We start from the raw sequence: 16,260 nt of genomic DNA on the forward strand, positions 1-16,260 counted from the left end.
ACTCACTGCTTCCGTCATAGCCGGCCGGAGTGGACGAGCGGTTCTAGGCGCTACAGTCAGAAAACGCGCGACCGCTACGGTCGCAGGTTCGAATCCTGCCTCGGGCATGGATGTGTGTGATGTCCTTAGGTTAGCTGGGTTTAAGGGGACTGATGACCTCAGAAGTTGAGTCCCATAGTGCTCAGAACCATTTGAACCATTACTGTTTTGTTTTGCTTCTGTCATACAACCACTGGTCCACGGAATTAATTCGAGATTTGAATCGGATTCCACAAATAGACTATGTGATCAAAAGTATTCGGGCACCTTGGCGAAAATTACTTACGAGTTCGTGGGGACCTCTATCGGTAATGCTGGAAATCAGTATGTTGTTTGCGCACCCTTAGCCTTGATGACAGCTTCCACTCTCGCAGGCGTACGTTCAGTCAGGTGCTGGAAGGATTTTGAGGAATGGCAGCCCATTCTTCACGGTGCACTGAGGAGAGGTACCGATGTCGGTCGGTGAGGCCTGGCACGAAGTCTGCGTTCCAAGACATCCCAAAGGTGTTCTATAGGATTCGGGTGAGGTCTCTGTGCAGGCCAGTCCATTATAGGGATATTATTGTCGTGTAACCACTCTGCCACAGGCCGTGCATTATGAACAGGTGCTCGATCGTGTTGAAAGATGCAATCGCCATCACCGAATTGCTCTTCAACAATGGGAAGCAAGAAGGTGCTTAAAACATCAATGTAGGCCTGTGCTGTGATAGTGCCACGCAAACCAACTGGGGGTGCAAGCCCCCTCCATGAAAAATAAGACCACACCATAATACCACCGCCTCCAAATTTTACTGTTGGCACAACACTCGCAGTCAGATGAAGTTCATCGGGCATTCGCCATACCCACATCCAGCCACCGGATCGCCACAATCTGTACCGTGATTCTTCACTCCGCACAATGCTTTTCCACAGGTCAATCGTCCAATGTTTACACTCCTTACACCAAGCAGGTCGTCATTTGGCATTTACCGGCGTTATGTGTTGCTTACGAGCAGCCGCTCGGCCATGAAATGCAAGTTTTCTCACCTCCCGCCTGACTGCCATAGTACTTGCAGCGGATCATGATGCAGTCTGGAATTCCTGTGTGTTGGTCTGGATAGATGTCTGCCTTTTACACATTACGAGCCTGTTCAACTGCCGGCGGTCTCTGTCAGGTCGGTTTGTACGCTTTTGTGTTGTACTTGTCCTTCCACGTTTCCACTTCACTATTACATGGGAAACTGTGGACCTAGAGATGTTTAGAAGTGTGGAAATTTCGCGTACAGACGTAGGACACATGTGACACCTAATCACTTGACCACTTTGTAAGTCTGTGAGCTCCGCGAAGCGCCCCATTCTGCTCTCTCACGATGTCTAATGACTACTGAGGTCGCTGATATGAAGTACGTGGCATTAGGTGGCAGCACAATTCACCTAACATAAAAAACCTGTGTTTTTGGGGGTGTCCGTATACTTTTGATCACATAGTGTATCTTAAGATATAAGACATCAGACGACAAACTGTTAGCAAAAACTAATCCTCTACTCCGTTTGAGAGCGAGAAAGTACAACATAATAGTTCCGTATCAGCAACCAAACGTCTTTTCGGAAACACTCGCAAGCGATTTAAAACCAATCTCCCAAAGCGTAATACGTGACTGACAGCGAACATGTACGCTCACGAAACTCGCTGCAGAACCACTCCCAGTTCAGTTGTCGTTGCCTACAAGAGGGAAAAAAAACACGAATATGCCACTGACAGAACATGACCGAAGGTAGCCTATACTGTCACAATGCAACGTGAGTTACGATGCCATGGCTCTGCAGAGAGAAACAACTCAAAAGCACTTCCACTTCTGTGCAGATTTCTTTACATGTCGCTAAACTCACTAAGCGAATCCTACAGTTATTGTTATATGAAATCAGTACAAGTATCAAATCAATTGTATGAGGTCAAAAGTTTCACTGACACTTGGTGGCACAAAGCATCAGGCAAATTAACTGTAATTCTCTGATTCTTCACGTGTTTCTCACCCACAGAGAAATCTCTACATTGACAACAAGGTGTCACTGTGGAAACCGTGCAAGGGGGACAGAACCAATTTCGCAAGAGACAGTACCTAGACCGATCAGGAAAACATACGCTCACTAGTTCAATAAGATCGGACCGAACTTTATTGAGAAATAATCATTCAAGCGGTTCGCATACGATGCACATCTCCCTAACGAATAGACACACATTATCGTGGAAACACACATGATACATGACCAGCAACAAAAACGTTAAATCCACAGCGAAACCAGGCAGAAGTCAGCGTGCCGGTCCATACAACAGGAAACGATCTACAACTGGTAGAAGGAAAAAGACTATCCGATACGTTCGCAGTCCAAAAATTGAGTAACCATACAATCGGAAGGCTGAGCAAAATACTCGAAATGAAATTTGTAGTAAGTTCTATGGGGCCAAACTGCTTATGTCATCGGTACCTACCCTTACACACTACTTACTCTAACTTAAACTAACCTACGCTAGTGACAACACACACATCCATGCCCGAGGGAAGACTCGAACCTCCGATGGAGGGAGGTGCTCGAACCGTGGCAAGACATCCCAGATCGCGCGGCTATCGCGTGCGGCGCAAAATACTCAAGGTATTTCCGCTACGTAAGGGTAAATATTGCATAATGTGGAACTCTACTCCGCTGCACATGTCGTCGCGATGAGAAAGCGTCGTAACACAATCTACATACGTGACTTCACGCCTCAGCGATTCGAGGAGGAAAACCTGTCACACAACCGTTGAAGGTGACGCTTACTGTTGGCTAGTTCCACTCTCTTCTCATCATAATGGAGAGCATCGCTCACGGTAAGTGGCATAATTTTAAAATCCTCGGATGCCGGAGACACTCGGCTCACCTGTAGTAGGAACACTAGGCTCTGACTGAAAGCGAGGAGAAAAGAGGTAGATATGAGACGTATTTTTGTTTTGATAAACATTTCAAAAAATGGTTCAAATGGCTCTGAGCACTATGGGACTCAACTGCTGAGGTCATTAGTCCCCTAGAACTTAGAACTAGTTAAACCTAACTAACCTAAGGACATCACAAACATCCATACCCGAGGCAGGATTCGAACCTGCGACCGTAGCGGCCTTGCGGTTCCAGACTGCAGCGCCTTTAACCGCACGGCCACTTCGGCCGGCGATAAAAATTTCTTCACGGTGTGTAACGTAACTACGTCGTTGCGTGGGAAACAGTGTGTTGTAGACGAGTTTTGAAAAGAAGAGTTCGTAGACACATGGAGCACCCTCCCTTCAGCGTTACTATGTCAAATTTCACACGAGCGCTACGACATCAGCAACAATCCGATGCCCAGGGTTTAGTCATCGAACGTCCTTCGTACAGTCCAGACTTATATCTATCTGATTTTAATATCTTTCCCAAATACATACATCACCTTAGAGGACTTACCTTCGATAGTAACGAAGCGGTGCATGCAGAGGTGAGGTTGCGGCTCTGTCAACAAAGTAAAACATTCTACAGAGACATTATCAACAACTAGTCTCCATTTGAGAGAAATGTATTCGTCACCAGGGTGACTATGTTGAGAAATAAATGCGTAGACATGATGGTGCTAATAACATTTGTTTTATTTAAAAATCTTTAATAGTTCTTACATGAAAAATTCGGAGGCACACATTCCTAAGTTTAATAACTTATCTGACACCTTTCTTCCACATCACTTAAACTCTAGACTGACTGGTTGGAGGAAGGGATATACAGCACACAACAGGTCTGTTTCCACCAGACTGCATTATTAATAATGGGCTGTAATTGGCTGTGGAAGGAGAAGGGAGAGCGAAACAGAGTTGCTTGATGTGTCTGTATGAAATACGAGTAAGCAGAAATTTTATCATAAGAAATCCAGCAACTGAGGTCCATAGAATAGTCGTGGTGCCAATCAGTCAGCCTGCAGGATCCTATGTCAACATGGAACAAGCAGTGAAAGCTCAAAGGCAGAATCAGACTTCCATTATGCATCACCAGTTAAAAAAACTCCCTGGGAGCGACCAGTAGGTTTCCATCTATCCCGACGATACTGGTGCATACTGAATTGGATCAGAACTGACCAGCGAAGATATCCAGAATTGCTACAACTCGGATGGAAGTTCTTCCATCAATGTGACTGCAGTGAAGAACAGCTAACAGTGTATCGTATAACATCTAAATGTTTCCTTAGAGCTATGAATCCTTAACGAATATGAGACTGCATATATTCATATAGAAATGTATATGTTTGTGGTAAACCTGCTATAATTCTCCGTCATCATATAAAAAATACAATAAATGAATGTAGTTTAACAGCATTTTTACTCATGTTTTTAGTACTACACTTTGTTTGGTTCGACTATTAAAAAAATTTCCCACTAGCAAAGCTGTGCTGTTTCACTAATATTGGATTTTTAATACTGCACTATGATTGGGCTCTAGACAGGGAAGGAAGAAATTTTTTTAAATTTCAAGGTAACTTAACTCGGCTATTTTCTAACAGCATTCTCTGATTGGTTGGAAAGAGAGGATCGAGGGACATGGTATAATGAACACAATTGCTCTGTTTCCATCATCTTCCAATTTTTAATATTGCGATATTATTGGTTGGAGAGATAAAGGTGAGTAACATGTTTTTTTAACTGTGCACTAACACAGTTGCGCTATTTCCGCGATATTGGACGATTTTAATACTGCGCTATGACTGGCTAAAGATAAGCAGTACCGCACCGCGGTGTTGGATAGAGACAAAGGAGAAGATGAGGTCCTCTTTTAGAATTTCCACTTATGGACAATATTCGCCATTTGATAAGCATGATGACATCATTGAGCAAACAACCTTGGTTTGCCAGAGTCACCAATGTTAACAAAGGGGAACAGAACACTGTCCCAAGAAATATGGTGTGGCGTCTTGGATTGTGAATGACATCATAGTGAGCCGTGGCTTGTCACGTAATTAACTCTGCGTGTAGGCAATTTTCGTGGATACTCTCAGGGCCCAGTCGCATGGAAACCGTTCCTGAAACCCTATGCCTTCCAACTTCAATATATTTAAAATATTTTTCCAAGCTCCACCTACTGGGAATTAATTATTTTAACATCATCATCACTACATCAATACATTTTATGCAGATTGTCTTCTTAAGCTGTTATAAGTCATTCATCATTGTAATTGCGGGCTGGACTGGCCGAGCGGTTCTAGGCGCTACAGCCTGGAACCGCGCGACCGCTACGGTCGCAGGTTCGAATCCTGCCTCGGGCATGGATGTGTGTAATGTCCTTAGGTTAGTTAGATTTAAGTAGTTCTAAGTTCCAGGGGACTGATGACCTCAGAAGCTAAGTCCCATAGTGCTCAGAGCCATTTGAACCATCACTGTAATTATTGTCATCCATGCTTTATTGTCCTCCTCGTACTAGGAACAGATTTAATTATTTAAATATCATCAACTTGATTAATATTTATATTATGTTTTACGTTGTTTTCAAAATGGTATGTATGAAGGTAGTCTATTCATCAGCTTTCCGTCTAAAAAGCAAAGTATAGTCCTTCAAGTTTAACAACAGTGTATTGTAGTAAGGTAAATTTCAGTTCTTGTACTTAGTAATGGCCTTTACGTAGTCAGTTTGATTACTCTTCTGTCATTACGTGAGAAAATATGTTAAGCTTCTGGCCTTAATTTATGTACTTGTGAATAGATTTTAATTATTTAATCAAAATTAAATATCTTTAAACCTATAAATCTAGTGTCCATCAGGAAGTGAGTACTTCCGTCAGGGAGGTCCTTGGTAAAGAAGAGGCGCAAACAGTATCAAAGGAAGGTAAGATTGCAAGTAGCAAATATTGATCAATATGTCGCAGAAAACTAAAAAGTTAAATTTCCACAACATACAGAACTTGTAACCATGTAATCTGTGGACAGTGCTCATCATATGTGTTCACAATTGCGCTTAACGTACTTTTCTAAAAGGGAGTACTACTTCATATTCTTTATATCTGACATAATAAAGAATAATGTTTATTGCTTTCTAAGGAATGAATAAGTCAGTGCCTTAAATTTCACTCTGAAATAGGTATAATTTTATAACTCAGGCACGATTATTTTGTTTTATAAATTATTTAGCGATAAATACGATTTTTACTTACTAATGTGCTCATGTTTCTCCCTATTTCTTCTAAAGTCTCCTAATTATGCATAAAATAAAGAAAAGTAATGATAATAAAGAGTAAGAGACAAACGGAACGTAGGGAGTCAATTTGACACCAAACCTGTAGTTATTAATGTGCATTCACTTATGTAGTTATGGGTTAACTACAGTAAAAACCTATGAAGCTTTGCACAAATGTGTTGGATAGTGTCTCTAGTACGCGCGACTGCTACCGTCGCAGGTTCGAATCCTGCCTCGGGCATGGATGTGTGTGATATCCTTAAGTTAGTTAGGTTTAAGTCGTTCTTAGTTCTAGGGGATTGATGACCTCGGATGTTAAGTCCCATAGTACTCAGAGTCATTTGAACCATTTTTTGTCTAGTATACCAGTAGACAACTTCACGTCGCTCTTCTCTGTTCTGATCGCACAGTGAACGCGAAAGATGCCCGGAAAAATAGTGTCTCCCACCAAGTATGGGTCCCTCCCGTGAGATTTCGCCCAATTTCATGTACCCTCGGGCAATACGTATATTTCTTCTTGACAGTTCTCGGTGGCACACTGCAGGTCAAATAAGGACCCTCCTGCAGCGCTGAGTTTTCAATGGGAAGTAGAGCTCAGGCTTGGCTCCCTCTGACTTTCACCTCTGCTCATAAGAACTGCCGACTATGAAAGGCAACCTTTTGACACAGACAACGAATTGTAGCCCACCGTAGAAAATTGTCGGAAAGCACACGAAGCTGCCTTCTGTGACAGATGTCTAAGTCGGAGCGGCGACTATGTAGAGAAGCAGCTAGAAGGCGCGGCTATACATCGCAACTGAACAGTTTTGGTTTTCACAATAGTTTCCATTTCGCGACAGATGATACCTTACTTCCAGGACAGCTCTCGTATTTAAAGTGAAGCTATTGCTTATTTTTGTCTCTTATACGTTCGTACCTGCAACAGCAGCCGATCAACTGTGCAGTTTCGGAGTTTTTTTATGTAAAGTGGAGAGATGCAGTGAATGCTACCGTGGGATGGAAGAACTTCTCTTCCGGCGGTCAGTATGGCTCTCCCACCTGGCCACTGTCGGGTCGATGTGTTGGAACGGCATGGGGAGTATGTAGAAGATGAAGGTGTTACAGGAAGACAGACGGTGTTCTTATAGACTCTTTAGTACTACAACAAGCTACAGCACTTAAAAGGGCCCATCATTTCTGGTTGCGAAGCCGATGTCGACCCACGGCGTCCATGTTCCACGGGCGTGGTCAAGCGTCAATCTTCTGGCCCATAGTGGCGAGACGCCGTGTCATGGAGAAGGCGATACCTGCTGCTGAAGTAGTGCCGAGGCCCTTCATAATCGACATAGCGCTGGGTCAGATGAGTCGGTCTTACTTTCTTACACAGCTAGTGTGGTGGCTGTGTTCCGCCCAGCTGAAACGAATGTCGGACCTTGGCAGGCGCCCGGCGCCTTCTGAGTTAGTAGGGGAACACCTATCCGATCCTCTTCCCATTTGGCAGCAGCCAGCAGGAAGAGCGCTGGTGGCCACGTGGCGGCAACCACCACACAACAGACGCAGGTACGAAGCCGGCTGTGTTGACATCCCAGCCTAGCCGGATAGTCATCTTTAATACAATACGAGGGTTGTCTTGTTATGAATGAGGTCACGTACGCGGCACAAAGGCGCCGTCTAAATGTCTCGAAATGCCGTTTATTTTTCCAGCGATGGGTGGAGCTACTGGCATGGCGTAAGTGCTTAGCTTGCGGGTATCGGTAAGTGCTCGCATTTCCGTATCCGGACCCGTCCTGTGCCTTCATCGCTACACGATGGTGCTATTAAATTCAAAAGATATAATGTCAAACTGTTAATATTATAACGAAAACATCAACAACACGTTTCCTGTAGTGGAGCTTGCCTAAGCAATTTACTAGCATCGTGTGAAACGCGATATAACGCCAGGTAGTGGAAGTGGCATTAGATAGCTAATTCATTCCGTCGACAAACGAGTTTTTGGAGTAAAGGCTCTTGTCACAATATGGGTGGTTATACTGAGATGACAAAAATTGCAACACATGTACAGATCGCGGTAGTATCGCGTACACAAGGTGTAAAAGGGCAGTGCACCGACGGAGTTGTCTTTTGTACACAGGTGATTCATTTGAAATGTTTCCCACAGTGATTAAGGATGCGCGATAGAAGTTAACAGACAAAATAATTTTCTTCTGGGATTGTGACCGCACTGTCAACTATAAAATTCCGACGTTTCGGCGACCATTGCAAGACGCCTTCCTCAGGGTGTACTGCTAACACAATTACTTAAGTAATTAGACTAGTGCCATTTAGCAGTTAGCAGTACACCCAGCAGTTATGGCGCTAGTCTAATTGCTTAAGTAATTGTGTTGGCAGTACACCCTGAGGAATGCGTCTTGCAATAGTCGCCGAAACGTCGGAATTTTACAGTTGACAACGCGGTCACAAACCCACAAGAAGTTTATTGTCTGCGACAACGGCCGCGGAAGCCTACGTTTACATGACACGAAATTAATAGAGCTTGAACGCAGAATGGTAATTGTCGTTAGACGCATGGTACTTTCCATCTCGTAAATCGTTAGGCAATTCAATATTCCGAGATCCACAGTGTCAAGAGTGTGCCTACAGTGCCAACATCCAGGTATTACCTCTTACCACGGACAACGCAGTGGCCAAAGGCCTACACGTAGCGCCCGAGAGCTGCAGCGTTCGCGTAGTCACTGCTGACAGACAAGTAAAACTGCGTGAAATAACAGCATAAAACAGTGTAGTAGGTTTTATTTATTTATTATTAATTTTTTTCTTGATTCATCAGTCTTTTGACTACTTTCATGCGGCAACACGAATTCCTCTTCTGTTCCCACCTTTTCATCTCAGAGCAGCAATTGCGCCTCTACGTCCTCAGTTATCTGCTGGACGTATTCCATTCTGTGTCTTCCTCTGCAGTTTTTACCTTCCGCAGCTCCCTCTAGTACCCTGGGAGTTATCCCTGATGCCTTAGCAGATGTTGTACCATTCTGTCGCTTCTTCTTGTCAAAGTTTTCCACATGTTTATTTCCTAGTCGATTCTTCAGACAACCTTATTTCTTACCTTACCAGTCCACCTAATTTTCAACATTCTTCTGTGGCACCATATTTCAAAGGTTTCGATTCTGTTCTGATCTGATTTTAACACAGTCCATGTCGCACTATCATACAATGCTGTACTCCGAACGTACATTCTCAGAAATTTCTTCCTCAAGTTAAGACCAGTATTTGATACTAGCAGACATTTATGGGCCATGAAAGCCTTTTTCACCAGTGCTCATCTGCTTCTTATGTACCCCTTGCTACGTCCCTCAGAGGTTATTTTGCTGACAAAGTAGAAGCATTCCTTAACTTCGTCTGTCTCCAGTCGTAACGTTAAGTTTCTAGCTGCTCTCTTTCCTACTACTTCACATTTCGTTCATCTTTTTTCCATTTACTCTCAATCCATAACCCGTATTCGATAGAGTGTTCATTAGATAGAACACATCCTGCAATAAATCTTGGCTTTCAGGATAGCAATTCCGTCAGCTTACCTTATAATTAATAACCTTCGCCCTGAATTTTACTCTCACTTTGAACGTTTCTTTTATTTTCCTTACTGCTTTTTCGATGTGAAAGGCTACATCCATGTCTACCATTCTTTTAATGTGAGCACTTTATTCGTGGTCTTATAGCCTTATTGTTCCCTCCTAGTTCTTGCACGTATTATATATTACCAAACTTTCCCTATAGCTAATCCCTATTTTTCTCAGAATTTCGAACATCTTTCATTATTTTACATTGTCGACGATTTTTCCAGATCAACAGATCCTAAGGACATATCTTGATTTTTCTTCAGTCTTGCTTCCATTATCAAATACGTTCGATCTGACTCTCTGGTGCCTTTACCTTCCCTAGGGGCAAACTGTTCGTCATCTTACAGTGCCTCAATTTTCTTTTCCATTCTTCTATACATTATTCTTGGCAGTAATTTGGATACGTGGGCTGTTAAACTGATTGTGCGCTATTCTCACATTTGTCGGCGGTAGTACATACGAAGAACACATGCGTTAGGACACTGCGGCGTTGTTTCACATTAATGGGTTATGCATCAGAGTGCCTTTGCTAACACCGCGACATCGTCTACAATGCCTCTTCTTGGCTAGTGACCTTATCGGTTGAAACGCAGGCGGCTGGAAAACGGTGTCCCGGTCAGATGAACCCCAATTTAAATTGGTAAGAGCGTTGTTACGGTTCAAGTGTGACATAGACCACACAAAATCATATATTCAGGTTGCCAATAAGACACTATGCAAGCTGGTAGTGGCTCCATAATGACGTCGGTTGTGTTTACATATGATGGACTAGGTCTTCAGGGCCAACTGAACCATTATTGGTTGGCAGTAGTTATGTTCGGTTACTTGGAAATCTTTTGCTGCCACTGATGGACTTCACGTTCCCGAACAACGATGTCGTGTCACCAGCCCAAACGTGATCACGATTAGTTTGAGGTACATTCCGGATAATTGGAGCGAATGGTTTTTCCACCCAGATTCCCCGACGGGAATACCATCAAAGACTTATGGGACGTAGTTGAGAGGTCAGTTCGTGTTCAACACTCTGCACCGGTAACATTTCCAAAGTTATGGATGGCTATAGAGGCGGAATGGCTCAATATCTCTTCAGGGATCATCCAACGACTTTTTGAGTACAGCCCACGTGGAGTTGCTGCACTACACCGAGAAAAAGGAGGCATACCTTGACTTTTGCCATTTCAGTGTTTATGATTACATGGTGACTCTTCTTTCGGGCATGCTCGAAGGAGCAGACTCGACGAATTAATATAACTTATTCGCCTCGACAGGGAATGAAGCCAGAACATTCAGTGCGGACGCACGATTACGTTTGACCTCCACCGGGAATATAAAATTGCCGAGCATGAAGGACATGGATAGGATCTGAAGATTGTTCACGTTAATTGGGAGTGTGGGTCAGCCGGGGAATGCGAACCTAGACTGTGTCCAGGTGGTGCAATGGTTAACGCCACTGGCTAGTACGCATGAGTACGGGTCTCTGTCCGGCACACATTTTCACTCGTTGCTGCTAAATCCATTTGAAGTCCCGATGCAGCTGATGCCATTAGTTCCTTCCTTTTCCATTCCTGTCTCCTCCCTTCCCCTTCAGTTTACATAAAATAATGGACGTGATACACTAGACAAACGGCAGTGTTCTCGAATGGTGGTGCGAGTGCCTTTGACAAGGCCTCTGGTCAGTGTGGTGGTGATTGGAGAGTGGGCAGCGGGTCGGGAGGGGGCTGTAGTCGGGGGTGGGGAGACAGGAGGTGGTGATGGCGCGGTTTCCGGCTGTTAACGCCGCATTTAGCTGATTGGCCCCACTGTGGCGCCAGCCGCGCTCATTAATTTTTGTCGCGCCGCCAATTACGCTACTTCCTGACGGTGAAATATCTGCTGGCGCCAGCCTGAACCCGGGGTCAGCCCACCGTGGCTCTACTGCTGGTCACGGATTTACTTAACGACCCAGGGAGCTACAGCATTTGCTCCATACTGGACGGATAAATACTACACAGAACTTAAGTTATAGCGTTTTGGTTTCTTCACTTTAAGAAACATCCAGCTCGATCTGTGCATTGTTCCACTTCTAACGTTATATGTTCTCGACGAACTAGATTCACCTCAAAATATTCTAGATTTCATCGAACAAGAATGTCATTCGCACAATTTGAAATAATATTTTGAAAAAGTGGAACTTAATGAAAACTTTAAAAACAAAACTAGTACTCTAATTAATAGGAATTTACACAAGGTCACTATGTTGATAGGTTGTTTCCGATTTTTCATCTAGTTTCAGTGCTAGCGACCAGTTATCACATGGTGAATCTGTCTGTAAATACCCAAAAGAGGGTGCAAAGAAAATACTAAACCCTACCAGAACTACTTATAAGCAAAGACAAAGTTAATTAAACAAAAACAGAATCCATATTTACGATCTGTTGAGACAGAAAAGCTTACGCTGTTGTGCTTTATATTGTGAATTTGAGACCAACAGTAACAAGTTATAAAAATTAAGGCTTCGTGTGGCTATTGCAAATAACGAAATGAACGCAAAGCTATTTGTTGAAGCACTTCCCTTCACTGTTATCCTAATACGGTAAGACGATTAGTGCAATTGCAAAGTAGTGAACCAGCGTCTCAATTATATCAAGCAACGATTTTTTTACAGTGTTTATCTATTGTTATCACTCTTCCTTTTCGATAAACGTGGGAAGACTAACTACAGGTGTGTCAAGAAAAGAGAAGAGTATGTAGCTCAATACAAGTGGCACTTCGATAATTGTGCCTTTAATTTTGTAAAAATCTGAACTTTTCCCTGTGCAACAGATTTTGATGTACTATGAAATGTAGGTTTTAATTACTAATCTGTCCGGATATTAAGATATTGCTCTAATATCATACCTTGTCAATATTTCTTAGAATGATAATTTATCTGACAAACTATTTTTTAATATACTGGAGAAAGCGTAAATTTGTATTTTTATTCCCTACAAGGGTATAACAGACTGAGCTGTAGCCGAAGGATAGAAAAAGAGTTCGTTATGGTGTTGTACAAGAGCAATCAAAGTACTGTCTCTAGGTAATTTATGGAGACTGAAATGTAACGGAATCTGGATAGCTAGAAGAATCGTGTACCTGAGTATCTGTTCTATTTTGCTTACAGTTAAAAAAGATACCGTGAATATTTCGGTAGCCTTTATAAAAGAGTAGTTCGCATTGACAGCGATAGATTGTGATTTATGTGCACTGCACATGTCGAATAATTCATTTAGATTTACTCGTAAATACATACACTTTGACATACAATACGTATTTTTGGTGTTTGACGAATTTTATTGAGCCGCTCTCGCTGGTTCTGACGAAAAATTGTTAAATGGAGGCTTTAACTTGGTTTAATGGACAAGTACTGCAACTGCAAATTCCATCGCAAATAGTATCAAGTACCTATTCCACTACAAGCTCACTTAGCATTTGCCTTGAAATCCCCTCCCTAGCTGCACATAAGTCAATTCCCAAACAGCCTGGTCTCCAAACTCACTGCCGGCCGGAGTGGCCGTGCGGTTCTGGGCGCTACAGTCTGGAGCCGAGCGACCGCTCCGGTCGCAGGTTCGAATTCTGCCTCGGGCATGGACGTGTGTGATGTCCTTAGGTTAGTTATGTTCAATTAGTTCTAAGTTCTAGGCGACTGATGACCTCAGAAGTTAAGTCGCATAGTGCTCAGAGCCATTTGAACCATTTCTCCAAACTCACTAGCATACGCGTTCACACAATAGATGCACATCACACATACATTCAAGCATATTACATACACATACACAAAACTTTAGTTTTCTACTGTGACTGAAACAGAAATAAATGAAAAAATTTCCATCACCCAGTGGCGACTAAGGCTTTTGTAAGGGTTCCCATGGTCACTGGACGAATTTCAGAAATTGAAACCCCTTCCAAACTATTCCCAATTGGTAAACTTTCTACCCAGCTTGATGTCCACCTTCTATCCCACTTCAAGTCCCCAGACCACCCAGTTTTCATGAGATGCAAATCAAATACATTAAAAAAATTTCATATGATTGATTAAAAAGTAAACTAAACTCTATCCGAACTGGCCACGGAAGACCCAACGGTACCGACCGGCCGTCGTGTCATCCTTAGCCCGCAGGTGTCACTGGATGCATATGTGGAGGGGCATGTAGTCAGCACACTGCTCTCCCGTCCGAATGTCAGTTTCAGAGACCGGAGCCGCTACTTCTCAATCAGGTAGCTCCTCAGTTTGCCTCACAAGGGCTGAGTGCACCCCGCTTGCCAACAGCGCTAGGCAGACCGGATGGTCACCCGTCCAAGTGCTAGCCCAGCCCGACAGCGCTTAACTTCGGTGATCTGCCAGGAACTGGTGTTACCACTGCGGCAAGGCCAGTCACTGGAAAACTTAAAACTTCTCAACCCAAATAGGATTGTAACCACTGAGTTTTGTGACAGTTTACAGTCTGATTCTCTCGATGACATATCGTTTCCACAGAATCCTTCATCAGCAGGTCATCCCAAAACATACATGCGTGCTCTGCAAATGTTTGGTTCCTCGTAAATGTGGTTACTGCAGTATATACAATATTTGTATTCTCTCACCAAGCATTTGTACCCCTACCCCATCCCCAAAACGCCAGAAGGCAGAGGATAAATAACTTCTAAAGGGAATATGACGTAGAACACACACTCACTGATACTTCAGCTCAGTAAAGACGAGGTAATAATTACGAGTCAAACAAAAACTCTGGCTTATAATTTCCAACAGATTTTATTTAACAATTGCATGACAACAGCAAACTGCTGTTACACCAGAATAATAAACATAATTTACCCAGAATTGTAACTATTACTAAACAGACCAAATGCCTACAGGCGTGAAAGTCCACCGTAAACAATAAATAACTTTAAAACCATCTTTACATAAATCTTAAGAACCATAAAGAAAATAAATTATTTACCAAGAAAAACTCCCACAAAAGCAGGACACCTTTTAATACATAATAGCACTAACAACTCACAATTTCTTCCTCAGAATAAGACATTAAAACCAAATACAATGAAAGGCATCTATCAGCTATTACAAAATTTCACTGACAAGTAATGCCACATCAGAGGTGCGCGGAAACTAAAAATCAGATCGAGCCTGAATGACAGCTGAAAGCAACGGTGAAGAAGAAAAGAGGGACGCCTGGGCGTGACCAGGAGCAAATAATAAAATACTGAACTCAAATTCGCCGAAGACTTGGAGTCTACTGATAAACACAGCGACCGCGCTATCGGTTACAATTCAAACTGGCCTCCGCGAAGGCGTCGTCCCCCAGTTAAACGACCAGCAGCTACAACGGATGACGCGCACCGCTGATTATACCACTAAAACAACAACCTAAAACCAAGCAGCAACTGGGCAGTATCCAGATTAACACAATCCTTACAACATCAGAAAAGTATGAAACAGGCATAAGGCCACAAGGGACCCACAAGCCATTCATATTCGGTACTTAGTGATAACATGAAATAGTGATGTACGCAATTTACTTCCACAACATTTTTCAATAACACGTGGCTTTGACTTTTGTAAATTAATAATTAAAATGTTCAGAATATAATCACGTTGCAAATAGTGGAGTTTATAATTATGCCGCGGGTTTTGTCCTTCCTCTATTTAAAACTTATGCCAAGAGAAAATAAGCATTAGATTGAAAGAAATTCCGACGGCGATTACTTGACAATCCGACGAAACAGGCACACCATACCATCACTGACGGACCAAAACTTAATCAGGCAGAAGAGTTGCTAACTGAAACACAATACCAATCCACGATTATTTCTTCTAGTTACAGTAACACATTCATAATAAACTTCTGACATTCCCGCAGATCGTTTAGCAGCACAGACGAGACCATCGCCCTCTCACTAGGCGCAGTACACACTCCCGAAGGCACGCACGTCTCCGACCGCAGCCTACGTGAAAGAAAGATGCAGGGCATGTGCAAAGAGCGACCGTCGACAACTAGACTGCACAATGAAGCGCCAACCAACAGACCCAAAACAGCCCACTCCCCCACAGCGTCTTGCGCTTAAATAGCCGAAAAGCAACGAAAGAGGAAAACAGCGGCCACGCGATATAGAGTCGATCAAATGCTTCAAATGGCTCTAAGCACTATGGATCTTAACATCTGAGGTCATCAGTCCCTTAGAACTTAGAAGTAGATGCGAACCTGTGACCATAGCAGCAGCGCGGTTCCGGACTGAAGCACCGGGTAGAGTCGATCACATGGATCTTAAATGAATACAGAGAAGTGATTGGGGCCAACGGACCCACGTATCACAATGAGTCATTAATTCATGTTGTTAAAGCGTTTTCATAATTGACTTCCTCTATATGATGCATCTTTGTAATACATCATGCCTTATTGAAATGAATCTATTGGAC

Source organism: Schistocerca nitens, chromosome 4, assembly GCF_023898315.1.
Source record: "Schistocerca nitens isolate TAMUIC-IGC-003100 chromosome 4, iqSchNite1.1, whole genome shotgun sequence".
NCBI classification, from domain to species: domain Eukaryota; kingdom Metazoa; phylum Arthropoda; class Insecta; order Orthoptera; family Acrididae; genus Schistocerca; species Schistocerca nitens.